General features: G+C 47.2%; 1 protein-coding gene, 1 non-coding gene and 1 pseudogene across 2 annotated transcripts in view; all 3 read left to right on the top strand.

The window, feature by feature from the left end:
* The first annotated feature begins 210 nt into the window (after positions 1 to 210).
* LOC120095447 (small nucleolar RNA SNORA17) lies at positions 211 to 342 on the top strand. The gene has a single exon (XR_005490919.1). It is a non-coding gene; the product is annotated as a small nucleolar RNA SNORA17 (small nucleolar RNA).
* Positions 343 to 1,681: 1,339 nt separating this feature from the next.
* On the top strand, positions 1,682 to 3,142 carry Ankrd40-ps2 (ankyrin repeat domain 40, pseudogene 2; annotated as a pseudogene).
* Positions 3,143 to 5,241: 2,099 nt separating this feature from the next.
* The window catches only part of Nlrp1b (NLR family, pyrin domain containing 1B), a 75,840-nt gene continuing 68,548 nt past the window's right edge, over positions 5,242 to 12,533 (top strand). Inside the window, exons 1-2 of the mRNA XM_063270033.1 lie at positions 5,242 to 5,330; positions 6,534 to 6,862. The gene's annotated coding sequence lies outside the window, so the exon portion shown is untranslated. The remainder of the gene's footprint in view (positions 5,331 to 6,533; positions 6,863 to 12,533) is intronic.

The raw sequence follows: 12,533 nt of genomic DNA, 5'->3' as shown, positions 1-12,533 counted from the left end.
CCTTATTGTCTTTCCTGAGGAGACAGTGGAAACAAAAGGCCACACACTCCAGCAGAGTCCATGGAGGAGTACTTCTTACTGGCTTTCTCTCCAGGGCTTGCTTAGCCTGCTTTCTTACATGACCCGGGACCACTCCTCAGGAATGGCACCACCTACAATGGACCTTGCTATTCTGTATCAATCATGTCCCAGGAAAAGATTTCCACAGCACCTGCCTGCAAAGGTGTTGCTGATGTGGCTGCTGTGTCATATATGCATCAGTAGGTGGCAGAGAAGAGAAAGCCTATGTCTAGGCTCAGTGTTCTGACCTATGGACATCTGAATGATTAGCTGCCTAACAGTCCCTGAACAAAGCAAGCCCAAGACAAGCAACACTCCTGTGGACTCCAAGGGTTGGGAGCTAGCCCAGGCAGGATCAAGAGTAAGCCCTAGACAACCACCAGTCTGATGTCATGGGGCCTGGACAGGTAGCTGGCATGAGATGATCACCAGTCTGCGTTTTGCAGACCAGCAAGGAATGTGGCGAGCAGACCATGCTGAAGATGATCCCTGTCCAGAACCATAAAGCATAGACAGGCCATCACACTCCTGAGACCACCCCTGAGAACACTCCTGACACCCAAATCCTCGAGCCACTAAGAGGAACAGATAAGGGGTGGAGAAATGTAAGAGAAAGAGAAACAGAAGGATATGGGCACAATAAGGAGAGGCAGAACTGAGGACTCGAGGGTACTGAGGAACAGTTCAATGTGAGTAGCCAATGTGGCCACCAGGGACCATGGTGGGGTATTGTCCTGTGCTGCCTCTGGGTTTACTTCAGGATCTATGGTCCTTCAGCAACAGGGAGCAATTACCACCAGAGGCCAGGCAGAAATCCCTGACCTGGGCTGCTGTCCAGGGACGCACTGATGTCTGAGTGCTCTGCAGCACTGGCCCCACCTTTCCCCTGTGCATCATGGGAGAACAAGACCTGGGGTCAGCAGAGCAGGAGGGCTGACTATACCCCTAAACAGCTGGAGTACTAGAGGGAACATGCCCCAAACATTGTGGGTGTTGTGTTTGTACAGGCCCAAAGAGTATGAGTATGGGAATGTTGGCCCTGACACTGTCTCCCCTAAAGTGTCATGGGTGAAAGAGATAGTCTTTTTCGCCTTGGGTTCACAATAGCCGGAGAATTGGCCCTGCTACAGCACTTAGGAGAAGGGACAGTACCTGGTCTTGGAACATGATACAGCTGCCAGTCATATTGCAGCGAAAGTGATTTGGACCTGAATATGCAAGATGGCCCTGAACTTGTCTGCATTACACCAGCTTGGGAAAAGAGAGATTCCCTTCACACCCTAACTTCTATAATCATCAAAAGATCTCACACATGTGAGTCCACTTGCATATAAAAATGCACACACACACACACACACACACACACACACACACACACACCACACACACACAGATAAAGAATAAAGTGTTGATCAGAATCAAAACCTCAGTGTGGGGTGGGGGCGGAGGCCTGGGCCTGCGGGCCGCCAGCAACTGGGGATCTGCTGGTGGGCGGGAGGGAGCACGAGGCCCCGGGCGGGCGCGGGCGGAGACTCGAGTGGGGCAGGCGAGCCAGGCGCTCCCTCCCCATGGCCAGGAGCGGGCCGCTGAGGCTCAGGGCGGGGCGGCCGGGGACCCGGGGCCCTGGGGAAAATGAGCGCCCTCCTACTGCAGAAGGAACAGCAGGAGAGGCTGCGGGAGGCAGCAGCCTTGGGGGACATTCGGGAGGTGGAGAAACTGGTGGAGAGCGGGGTGGATGTGAACTCCCAAAATGAGGTCAATGGCTGGACCTGTTTACCCTGGGCATGTAAACGCAACCATGGGCAGGTGGTATCCTACCTGTTACAATCAGGGGCTGACAGAGAGATTCTTACAACAAAAGGAGAAATGCCGGTACAATTAACATCAAAGAGAGAAATCAGGAAGATTATGGGAGTGGAAGAAGCTGATGATGATGACGAGATTCCCCAGCTGAAGAAGGAGTGAGAACTGCCCTTTGTTCCCAACTACCTGGCCATCCCAGCCTTCCCTTTTATCTACACCCCTGCAGCAGAAGACTCCACCCAGCTGCAGAATGGGAGCTCCTCCCCACCTCTGGTGTCTCCCCCTGAAGACGGCTCGTCTCCATTGCTTTCCCCCACAGTGACCCCTCTGCTAGGAGCCTTTCCTAGGGACCACACCTCTTTGGCATTGGTCCAAAATGGTGATATTTCTGCCCCCTCTGCCATACTTAGAACACCAGAAAGCACAAAACCTGGTCCTGTCTGTCAGCCACCAGTGAGTCAGAACCTGTTCTCTGTCCCATCCAAGCCACCGGTGTCTCTGGAGCCTCAAAATGGGACATACGCAGGACCAGCGCCAGCATTCCAGCCATTTTTCTTCACCGGAGCATTTCCATTTAATATGCAAGAGGTGGTACTCAAGGTGAGGATTCAGAACCCATCTCTTCGTGAAAATGACTTCATTGACATTGAACTGGATCGACAAGAACTCACCTACCAAGAACTGCTCAGAGTGAGTTGCTGTGAGCTGGGTGTTAACCCAGACCAAGTGGAAAAGATAAGAAAGTTACCCAATACTCTGTTAAGAAAGGACAAAGATGTTGCACGACTCCAGGACTTCCAGGAGCTGGAACTGGTTCTCACAATAAGTGAGAATAATTTTCTGTTTAGAAACCCTGCATCCTCACTGACTGAGAGCCCTTGCTTCAACCCGAGAGCTTCAAAACTGACATACTAATGCAGCAGGGGCAATACTCTATCACTGAGTATTGTGACAGTAGGTGTCACCTCTGGGCCAAAGGACAAGCCATTGATCCCAAAGCCTCCGATGCCCGCCAGGGCCCCCGGTGCCACTGCTCAGTGATCACTAACATCCTGCCTGGGCAGGCGGGTACCCCGACCCCCAGCAGCTGTGCTGCTCTTCCAAGCCTCTTGATGCACAATAACCCTACTGCTGAATCTTTGAGCAGCTGGAAAATCGTCTTGAGAGGCAGCAGCCCAAGGTACGAGAGCCAGTGTTTTACATGCGGAATCTAGAGAGTTGTCGAAGCAGAAACCGAGAGTGTGGACCCATTTCTAGCCACTCCTGTTGACGGTGCGCCTGACGGGCCGGGCGCGCTCTCTTGGTGTTACATGCTCATGACACTCAAGAAATTTTGAACTTACTAGGGAGGGAGACTGGGGAAAGCAAGCACAGGTACTGGACAAAGGGATTCCGGTGCAACCTGCGGCTGGGAGGTCTCATATAGCATATTTATAAACGTTACTCAGGTTTAAAGTATTTAAAAATGTAGTTACCTAATTGTAAATAGGCTGTTAACCAAAAGAGCTTCCCCTCCCCCAGTTTTCTTTTATGACCACTCATGACTACTGCTGTCTCACCGTCATCTTCACATCTCCCCTCCACAGTCACTAGAGGGCTCTCTAATGCTTTCTAAAGGGGCCACCACCTTGCTCATAGGCCGCTCCTGTCACCCCTGTTTAATTGTGCCATCCAAGAAGAGCACAAGCTGCTGGTCCGTCCATCACTCTCACCCCCCAGGAACGAAGAGCAGCTTTTGAGCCTGGATTTGTTGCTGTTTTAAAGGTTATTGTGGGAAACCGAACTAAAGGAGTTAGCATCTTTATTTTTGTATCAAAGATAAAGGTTATTTTGGAAATTATTAGGGTTTTTACATAACTCTGACGTCTGTTGCTTTTGTAAACAAATCGTTCAATCTTAGGAATTCCCCGTTACCTCCACAGTCAGTTGTGAGGACCTGATTCGACTCTGGAGTGTGGGGTATGAATCTTCTCCAAGAGTCATTCAAGAGTCTTCCCCTCCTTGGCATCATTAAGGTTGACAAGCCTCTGTTTGCTTAACTTTACAAAGGACCTGGCCCACATAGAGAAGCAGGAGAGCAGGGCTGGAGTAGGGTTGACCAGGATCCCTGCTGTCTTAAGCTTTTTCCCCATAGTGCCTATAGTTTCCAAAGAAACTTAACTTCCTGGGTATTACTTTTATTAGAACACTGCAGTTGACTGGAAACATGCAGATGCACTGGAAGAGAGCATTGTGCTGAGGTAATGGCCTCCCACTGCCGCCTGAGTGCCGAAATGAGCTTGAGTGTTCTTCAAAGCCAGGGTCACTGTGGAGTGACTGCATGGTACCCGCCCCTGGCACAGCTGGTGACTCCCCTGTAGAGCATCTGCATAGCAGTGTGGCCGTTACTCATCACCCTTTCCCCCAAGTGCTTTACTGAAGAAACCTCCCTTGTGTTTCAACCAAACAGAAACTACTTTACTTAGTGTACTAACCTTTTTTCCTCTAATTTGCTTTGAAAAACTTTAGTAATTCAGTTCACTGTGATTCTATCTTGGAAGAAATAAACTCAGTATTAATTCATGTCTAAATTCCTGGGGTTCTGACTCCTTCAGCCACCCTAGTTGATTAGAGATTCTGAGAAGCAGTGGGATTTGGCTGGGAGGTGGGTGACAGAAGAGCAATCGAGCACTTCAGAGTGACCAAAGGTCATGTCCCCCATGGCTCTGCCCAGTGTCCTGTCCTTTGCCACAGTCCTCTGGGGTCAGTGTCTCTGGCAGTGGGATGAAACTGCATGGTTGCTCTTAGGGGAGTTCCGAGTCTTAATCTATGCATTCAGAGAAATATTCTTATATGCTTTGTGTAATTGATAACAAGGGATTTTCTTTTAAACTTTGTTAACTGAATGCACCTCTCCTCCACTGCATATTTAAAGCATGTGTTCACCCATGTAAACATTCATAGAAGACATTTCCTCATGTGTTGTTGACTCTTTAAACAGGTATTATTAAAATTAAACATTAACTGACAAAAAAAACCTCAATGTGATATTTAGGAGACTTCAAGAGTCAAAAAAAAAAAAAAATACACAGTGTTGTGGCCTAAGATACAGCCTGACACTAGACAGGCTACAGTGGAGGAGGGGAAGCAAAGAGATGCAGAGCACAAATCTGGGAAGATCCAGGAGTTATTGATGACCTATTGGCAAACCTTGGGTCACACATCAATAGAGGAGAGAATTGAGCTGCCGGCAGGCAGGCAGGGCTTCTGTAAACCGGGATGAAGCGCTCAGCCTGACTCCTCCAGATCAGGCAACTGCAGAGAGTTAACAGGAAATAACCTGAATAATGCTCAACTTACATCTGCGCAGGCTCTCCGACACCTTCCTGATAAGGGTTCAGAGTCTCCTTCACATTTGAAGAACAGTTTCCTGGCTGAGGAACCTTATTCAAGGACACACACTCCAGTGGGCCTCATGGAAGAGTAGGGTAAGTAGTGGGACCCAGATTCTACCAAACCACTTAGTTGTGGGAAGATAAGGGCTGGTTTCACTCTACTAAGAAATATTGTGACAGACATGGGAACCTACCCCTAAAAATCAGGGCCCAGGGCCCAGGCCTCTGCTTGGAGAGTCTGCAAGCCAGCTCAGTTGGGCGATAGACTGCTGAATTCACCTGTCTGGTTCATATGCCTGCTTCTGTCACAGACTAGCCTGCACCCTCCTGTCTGCCTTGAATCTGCAGGAATAAGTGTTCTGAATAATGAGATATTCATAGGAAGGACCAGGGATGAGACATATACTAAGCATCATAAATGCTCTTCACAGGGGTGGTGTAGGACAGCCAAGTTTCCTAGATAGCTAAGTCAGACAAAGTTAGTGAAGAAAACCCAGGATACCTCAATATAGTTATCTTAGGATTGATAACCACAGCCCTCTGTCTTGGCTCCTTCCATTGATTTCTTCATTTCTCCTTATCATCATACATCATTTTTACCTTGTCCTTTAAAAGTTATATATGAGGTCCTCCTGGACCCATTCACTGCTATTACTCAGTCACAGAACAATGGCCACTCTGGCTTGGGACATACCGGGTCCCCTATCCTCCATCTCACTGTATAGTTCACAGCCTCCTGTCTAATTCCTGTTGGCAAAGGTTTCTCCAGAAGTAAATGGCAGCAATCATATGACTGATCCAGCAGAGTAGATCAAGTTAAAAACCTCTTTCTTTGCAGCACATGAAGTCGACCCACAACATACAAACCCCTCAACTCCGAGCCCTGGGATGAAGCTCCACCTCCTTCATCCCCCTCCCACAGGAAGCAGTCATTAAGAGAACACAACCCTCATTCCTTTATCTGTCCTTAGGGTGAGATAAATAACCTTAATGACCTAAAAGAAGAACCTTGGACAAGCTAAGAACCTCAACTCAGTATAATGTTAAGCACAGCTGCATTCAGGAAAGCCAACACAGTATCTAGAACACCTTCTGACATCATTTAGCTGTGAAACATTAAAGAACATGGCCACAGTTAAACACTCCTGTCCCAGAGTTCCTTCTTCTGCCCTATGAAGCTCAAGCCCCACTGGACACACAGAACCCACTCCCCAGGGAATACTTGTGTCTTTACATTGTTCTGATCAAAGGTTTATCTGACCCCATAGAAGTTGCTCTGCTTTCTTTCATTACCAGGTCTCCTCCATCCATCGTGATCAAACACCCATTCCCAGAGCAGAAATGTCTGGCAGAGACAAGAAGCCATTGGACTACAGTTTGCAACAACAGAAAAGAGTCTTGAAGCAATAAGAGCACAGACTTCTTAAAGAATCAATACCTGAGGGCTGTCACCATGGAAGAATCTCAGTCCAAGGAGGAAAGTAACACAGAGGGTGCTCAGCATGCAGTTGAAGAGGGCACGGGGGACTTGTGCCCCAACTTCCAAACAGAGATAGATTTAGAGATGTTCCTGAAGAAACGAATAGAGATGTTGCAGGAGAAACCACAGAGGAAATTCCGTCTAGGTAAGTACAGCAAACCCAAATTGATCACTCTGTAGCACCTTCATTACCACTAAGCCCTCCTGCCAAGGTTTCCATGGGCAGGCCAGCCTCCTCTCAAAACAGTTCACAGGCCCAAGAGAGGCTGGAATAGGAAGGCTTTCAGAAGCCTCTAACTGAACTCTAGAGAACACTCTGCTCTACAGAAGTACATGCTCAGTTTCCCAAGTGGTGCTCAGAGCCCCTTGGAAAGAGACCCTGAAGCTTCAGGGGAGACAGTCAGGCATGCAGAATGTCTCTGGGAAACCAACATGACAAGTCCAGTCTTTAGAGCTCCAGTCCTCCTCAATGTATCCATCTGGGAAAGAGGAAGATGAACATCTATTTCCTTAGGCTGTAGCAGTTGAGTGATGATCCAGGTGAAATATTAAACAGTCTTATATTCAATAAATGCTCAATAATTCCAAGTACAAGCCCATGCTATTGTTGCTGTTATTATAGTGTGCAAGCCTGTGTGACAGATGCTCAGAGCCACTCATGAGGGAGCTGAGGCTCAGAAAGGAATAGAGACTCACACAGAGGAGCAGAGTAGACCCAGGAGAGGTGTGTGGCCTTCATGGTCCCAGAGCAGGACCATTCCACAGCAGCAACTGTGAATGCCTCACTGTCCCCCATGTGACCATGGAGAAGAGTATGAGGGTAAGCATGAAGGGCCCCAGAAGTTCTTCCTGCCTCCTACTCCTGCCCTTTCTGAACAACACACAACCAGTCTCCTTCCCATAGGGCATTCTTCCTCATTACTCAGACCCAAAAACAGAGAGGGGGGTAATGGAGAGGCGGGGAAGAAAGAAGGAAAGAAGGAAGGAAGGAAAGGAACTGGAAGGGAAGGGAAGGGAAGGGAAGGGAAGGGAAGGGAAGGGAAGGGAAGGGAAGGGAAGGGAAGGGAAGGGTAGGGAAGGGAACACCCTCAGCATGCAGTTTCCTACCCTACACAACTGGTCAAAACTACCAAGTTCAGACCATGAGTCTGGGAGACATTTTCAGATATAAAAGAGAAATTAATTGAAATCTAACAAGTCTAGATGCAGAAGAAAAGGTTAACTAGCCTGAGAGCTGTAGGTGGGACTTTGAGCAGATAGATGTGGCTCTTCCCATGTGAGCCTTCCCCTTTATGGGGAACTAAGTTAAGTAACTCAAATGCAAGGCCAGAGCAGCATGGTGGAGTGTCCCATCCTGCAGGACAGTCAACAAGGGTCCAGATGGTACCTGGAAGAGAAGGGGGATAAGAGACATGAAGAAGGACTCCAAGAAAAGAGTCTGATCAAGGCGACAATTTTAATTCTTACAAGCTCTGGTTATATACTATAGCAAGGCTGTGGGAAGAGGAAATCTTCAGGGGGCCAAGAGACCTTGATGTACTAGCCAATAAGGTAGTTGACTCACATCTGCAGGATGTTGGCCTAGGTCTTGTAAGAAGCTGGCTCCTTGCAAAGGTCGCAAGCCCTAGGTCTGTAGGAAGCTAGCTCCCTGCAAAAGTCACAAACCTTCATTTGGCAAGCCTGTTATTAAGCAATGCTGACCACCAGAATTGTATCAGCACTTCTGTAAGCTTAGCTAGGACATTGGTTTTTTTCCACTGAGCTTGTCCTTTAGATGAATTTTCATGTGTTCTTTGTCTGTCCTAACTAAGTCAATGTTGGGGTCTCAGGCAAGTTGACTCCCCACAGTGGAGTACTACGAGTCACAGGCTAGAAATGATCCTCTGGGCTCTGCAGTGCTGAAGTTGCATTTGACAGGTGGGGAAACCATGTGGGAGAGCAGTAAGCCTGTCCCAGCTGGCACCCAGAGCTCAGCTCAGAATCTGAGATGGCACTGAAGATCCTGGGGGTCAGGGAGGTCCTGAAGCTCCAAGAAGGTCTTGTCTATTGAGATGGACCAGAGAAGAGGGTATGCTCCTGCCTCAGCTTCAGCCAGTTTCTAATGAGTTCTCTTAATTTGTTTGCACTTACAAAGACCATGCCCTTGCCTCCTTCTTGTCTTGAGGATCAAAGTAGCCATCTCTCTCCAATGCACAAGGTCTAGAGAGAGGTTAACTTGTTCAAACTCACAGCACATAGAGACAGACATGGGGCTGGGATCTAGAACAATCAGTGCCTAAGGAGTGACTTTCTCCTCCTCCATCTGCTGCTAAAATGTGAAAGTCCTGCCTATACCCAACCCTTATCTTTCCTTCAAAGTCCATTCTTCCCACCACACCTTGAACTGGAATAACCGCTGTTCGCAGGCAGCCTGAGCTACACAGTGAGTTCTATTAAAGTTATTACCCAGGACTACTAGTGGTTTATCATGTTTTTATGATGGAAGCTGTTTTTTACAGGAAAGGCTCACAGATCAAGAATGATCCTTCAGGTACAAAGGTCAGAGGAACAAGGATTGACACAGCTGGTCACAAGTATTTAGTTGGGAGACAGAAACAGATGAATACTGCTGTTCAGATCAATTTTCCTTCTCATTCAGTCCAGAACTTCAGCACTTGCAATGGTGACACCTACAAATGGGGTGGACCTAGCTCAGTTAACCTAACCTATCCCTCACAAACCTTCCCAGGGATATTTGTACTGAGTGCTTCTAGATCCCCTGACATTGACAATGCTAGCCCTCACATGATCTCACAGGATTGTTGGAAGAGTTCTAAGTGTGTCATAAAATCTGTGGGAATTGTGTAACTAGATACTTCCTCCCCATCCTTTTTCACTGGGAGAGCCTGTGCACTCCTTCACCAAGCTTTTCCAGCCTCAACCCACAAGGCCATGAGTTTCCAGTCTGACTTACCCAATTTTCTAATATCAGAGGGGGTGACTGAGGACTGGAACCCACAATCCATACCATCACTAGCAATCAAGAAGGGACAAGTTGACCTCTGGCTGAAAGTTTAATCTCACTGCCCAAGTGAGATGATCAAAGGTGACAAAAACATGAGAAAAGTGCACAGCAAGAGTCCAAGAACTGGAGAGCCCTGAACAGCCCCCTACATATCCTGCCCCTGAAGCCTCACAGTTGGGCCTAACTACTGCTCCCAGGAGGTCCTTGGAATTAAGGACAATATCTTTGCCCTTATGTTTGCCTGTGGGTCTCTGCATCTTCTCCCATCGGCTTCAGGAGGAAGACTCTCTGATGGTGATGGAGCTAGGCACCAATCTCTGAGTACAGAAGAATGTCATTAGAAATAGTTTCATTGATATTTCATTGTTTTTCAGTCATGTTCGGTTCTACCCTAGTCTCTGGGCCATCAAGCTTCAAGTTCCTAGCCATCCAGGACCTGTAGGCATGTGCTCCCTCTGGTGTCTAGGGTCTCTTGTTAGAAAAGTCATTGATTGGCCACTCCCTCAAGCACACCTTGCTTGTAGGACAGCTTGTGTGCAAAGGATTTGTAAGTGGGTTGGTTTCCAAGTCCCACAACTGGAAACCTTGCCTTGTTACAGAAAATAAATGGTGCAGGCTCCACACCCAGAAATACTATGAAGCCAATTAATTCCTCTGTCTTCCTCTCTCTCTGGCTTCATATCAGTCTGATGACTGCCATCATCTGTAACTTGTGTGCGATTGGTTTTTTTTTTTCTCTTGTGGCATTCAGTAACCACTTTATGCTCTGTATGTTTAGTATTATAACTGTAATTGGAAGTTGCTTTTCTGGTCCTTTTTTCTCTTTCTTTCTTTCTTTCTTTCTTTCTCCTTTCTTTCTTTCTCTTTTCTTCTTCTTGTATCTATATGAGATGGTCTTTCCTGATTTCTATCATCTTGTTAAATATCTGGTCTGTGTATTGACCTGAGAGTCCCCTTCCCCCATTTGCTATTACCTATAAATAGAAGATTTTTCATTTCTTGGTATCCCCAAGTTTTCTAATGTTCATCTGAGTATTTTTATTAATTTATAAAATATTATTTATTTATATTGTCTAATTCCTATACTTTATTTTTTCTTTTTGGTTATTTTCTTTCTTTACACTTCAAATGCTATCCACTTTCCCAGTTTCTCCTCTAAAAACTCTCTATCCCATTCCCCTCACCCCTGCTTCTATGAGGATGTTCCTCCACTCACCCACTCCTGCCTCACTGCCCTAGCATCTCCCAAGGTGGGGGCATTGAGCCTTCCCAGGGTCAAGGGCCTCCTTTCCCATTGATGCCAGATAAGGCAATTCTCTGTTACACATACAACTGGAGGCATGGGTCCCTCCATTTATATTCTTTGGTTGGTGGTTTAGTCCCTGGGAACTCTGGGAGGTCTGATTGGTTGGTATTGGTTTTTTTCCTATGGGGTCGCAAATGCCTTCAGCTCCTTCAGTCCTTCCCCTAACTCCACCACTGGGTCCCTATGTTCAGTCCAATTGTTAGATGTAAGCATCTGCAACTAACTTGCCCTGGCTCTGGTAAAGCCTCTTAGGAGACAGCTATATAAAGCTCCTGTCAGCATGTCAGCAAGCACTTCTTGGCATCCTCAATTGTGTTTGGGTTTGGTTTCTTCTATCCTGTACTTGATGCTGAGTCAGAATTGAGGTCAATCTAAGGCCACTGGGGAAATTCCACCACAAACCTCTGAGCACAAAGACCCCCTCCCTTCCAAGGAGTAGAGATAGTTTAGTTCCTGGAACAAATGCAAGCCAACTATCAGACAGAGCCACTTGTGACTCCCCAACTGACTCCCTTAGAAAGTCCTGGATGGTCTTCTGATCATGAGTTAGTTTGAAGGTTCCTTTACCCCACTAATAGTACCCTGCCTAGTTACCATTGTTCAAATTCTGCCCTTATCAAAGGTATATAACTCCCTTTTAGAGTCTGCTCAGGAATCATCTCCCTCTTGAAGTGGGATGGCCCCAACATGTTGAAACAATAAAATTCCTCTTGCTCTTGCATCGATCACTACCTCAGTGAGTCTCATTCAAGAGGTCCTGGAAGAGGTTCAATTCGGACCTCACATTTGGTGCATTGGCCAGGAAGCTCACCTCTTGTGGGTGGGGGGAGACCCACAATAGGACAATGGATCAGAGGAAGGGCTCAAGAAGGTACCACGGCTGTATGTGTCTCCTCTAGCTTTTCTGTTTGTGGTTTGCTTTCGGATTATCTTATGCTTGTAAGCATCAGGAAGGCTTGGATACCTTAGTAACTAACAGGGTTGGAAGATGCTCCAGCCTTCCAGACTTCAGTTCCAGCATGGACTGGTCAGGTCACCATAGTAACTAGGGAGGGGCTTGTGGGACACTTTAACCTCACTGGTTCTGGCTCTGGCATGAGCTGGCAACATCACCAGATCTGTGTATATTTTCCCCATGGCTGGGGCAGAGTCTGTGTGTATTTTGCCCATGACAGGGGAAAGCCTGTCTGTATTATGCTTGTGATAGGAGTAAGTCTGTGTGAATTTCACCCATGACAGGGGCAGATTGTCTTAGTTGTTCTGTCTGTGACAGGGACATTAATATGTGTATTGCACCTGTTGAAGGGAGGATTGGTCTGCCCATGGCAGGGATGGATTTTCTGAGTTGTTCCTTCCATGACAGGAACAGATTGTGGCTTTCTTGTGACTCTTTGTGTCATTGGACTTCGACTGACATTATTTTTGGACATAGGACAGACTATTTCTCACTTAATGCAACTTGGAGTGATCTTCTTTTGTTGTTAAATGGCCACGCAGAGAAAGACC

The sequence above is a fragment of the Rattus norvegicus genome, chromosome 10 (genome assembly GCF_036323735.1).
Source record: "Rattus norvegicus strain BN/NHsdMcwi chromosome 10, GRCr8, whole genome shotgun sequence".
Taxonomy (NCBI): Eukaryota; Metazoa; Chordata; class Mammalia; order Rodentia; family Muridae; genus Rattus; species Rattus norvegicus.
Note: the sequence above shows the minus strand (reverse complement) of the source record. Positions and strands in the feature narration are given on the sequence as shown.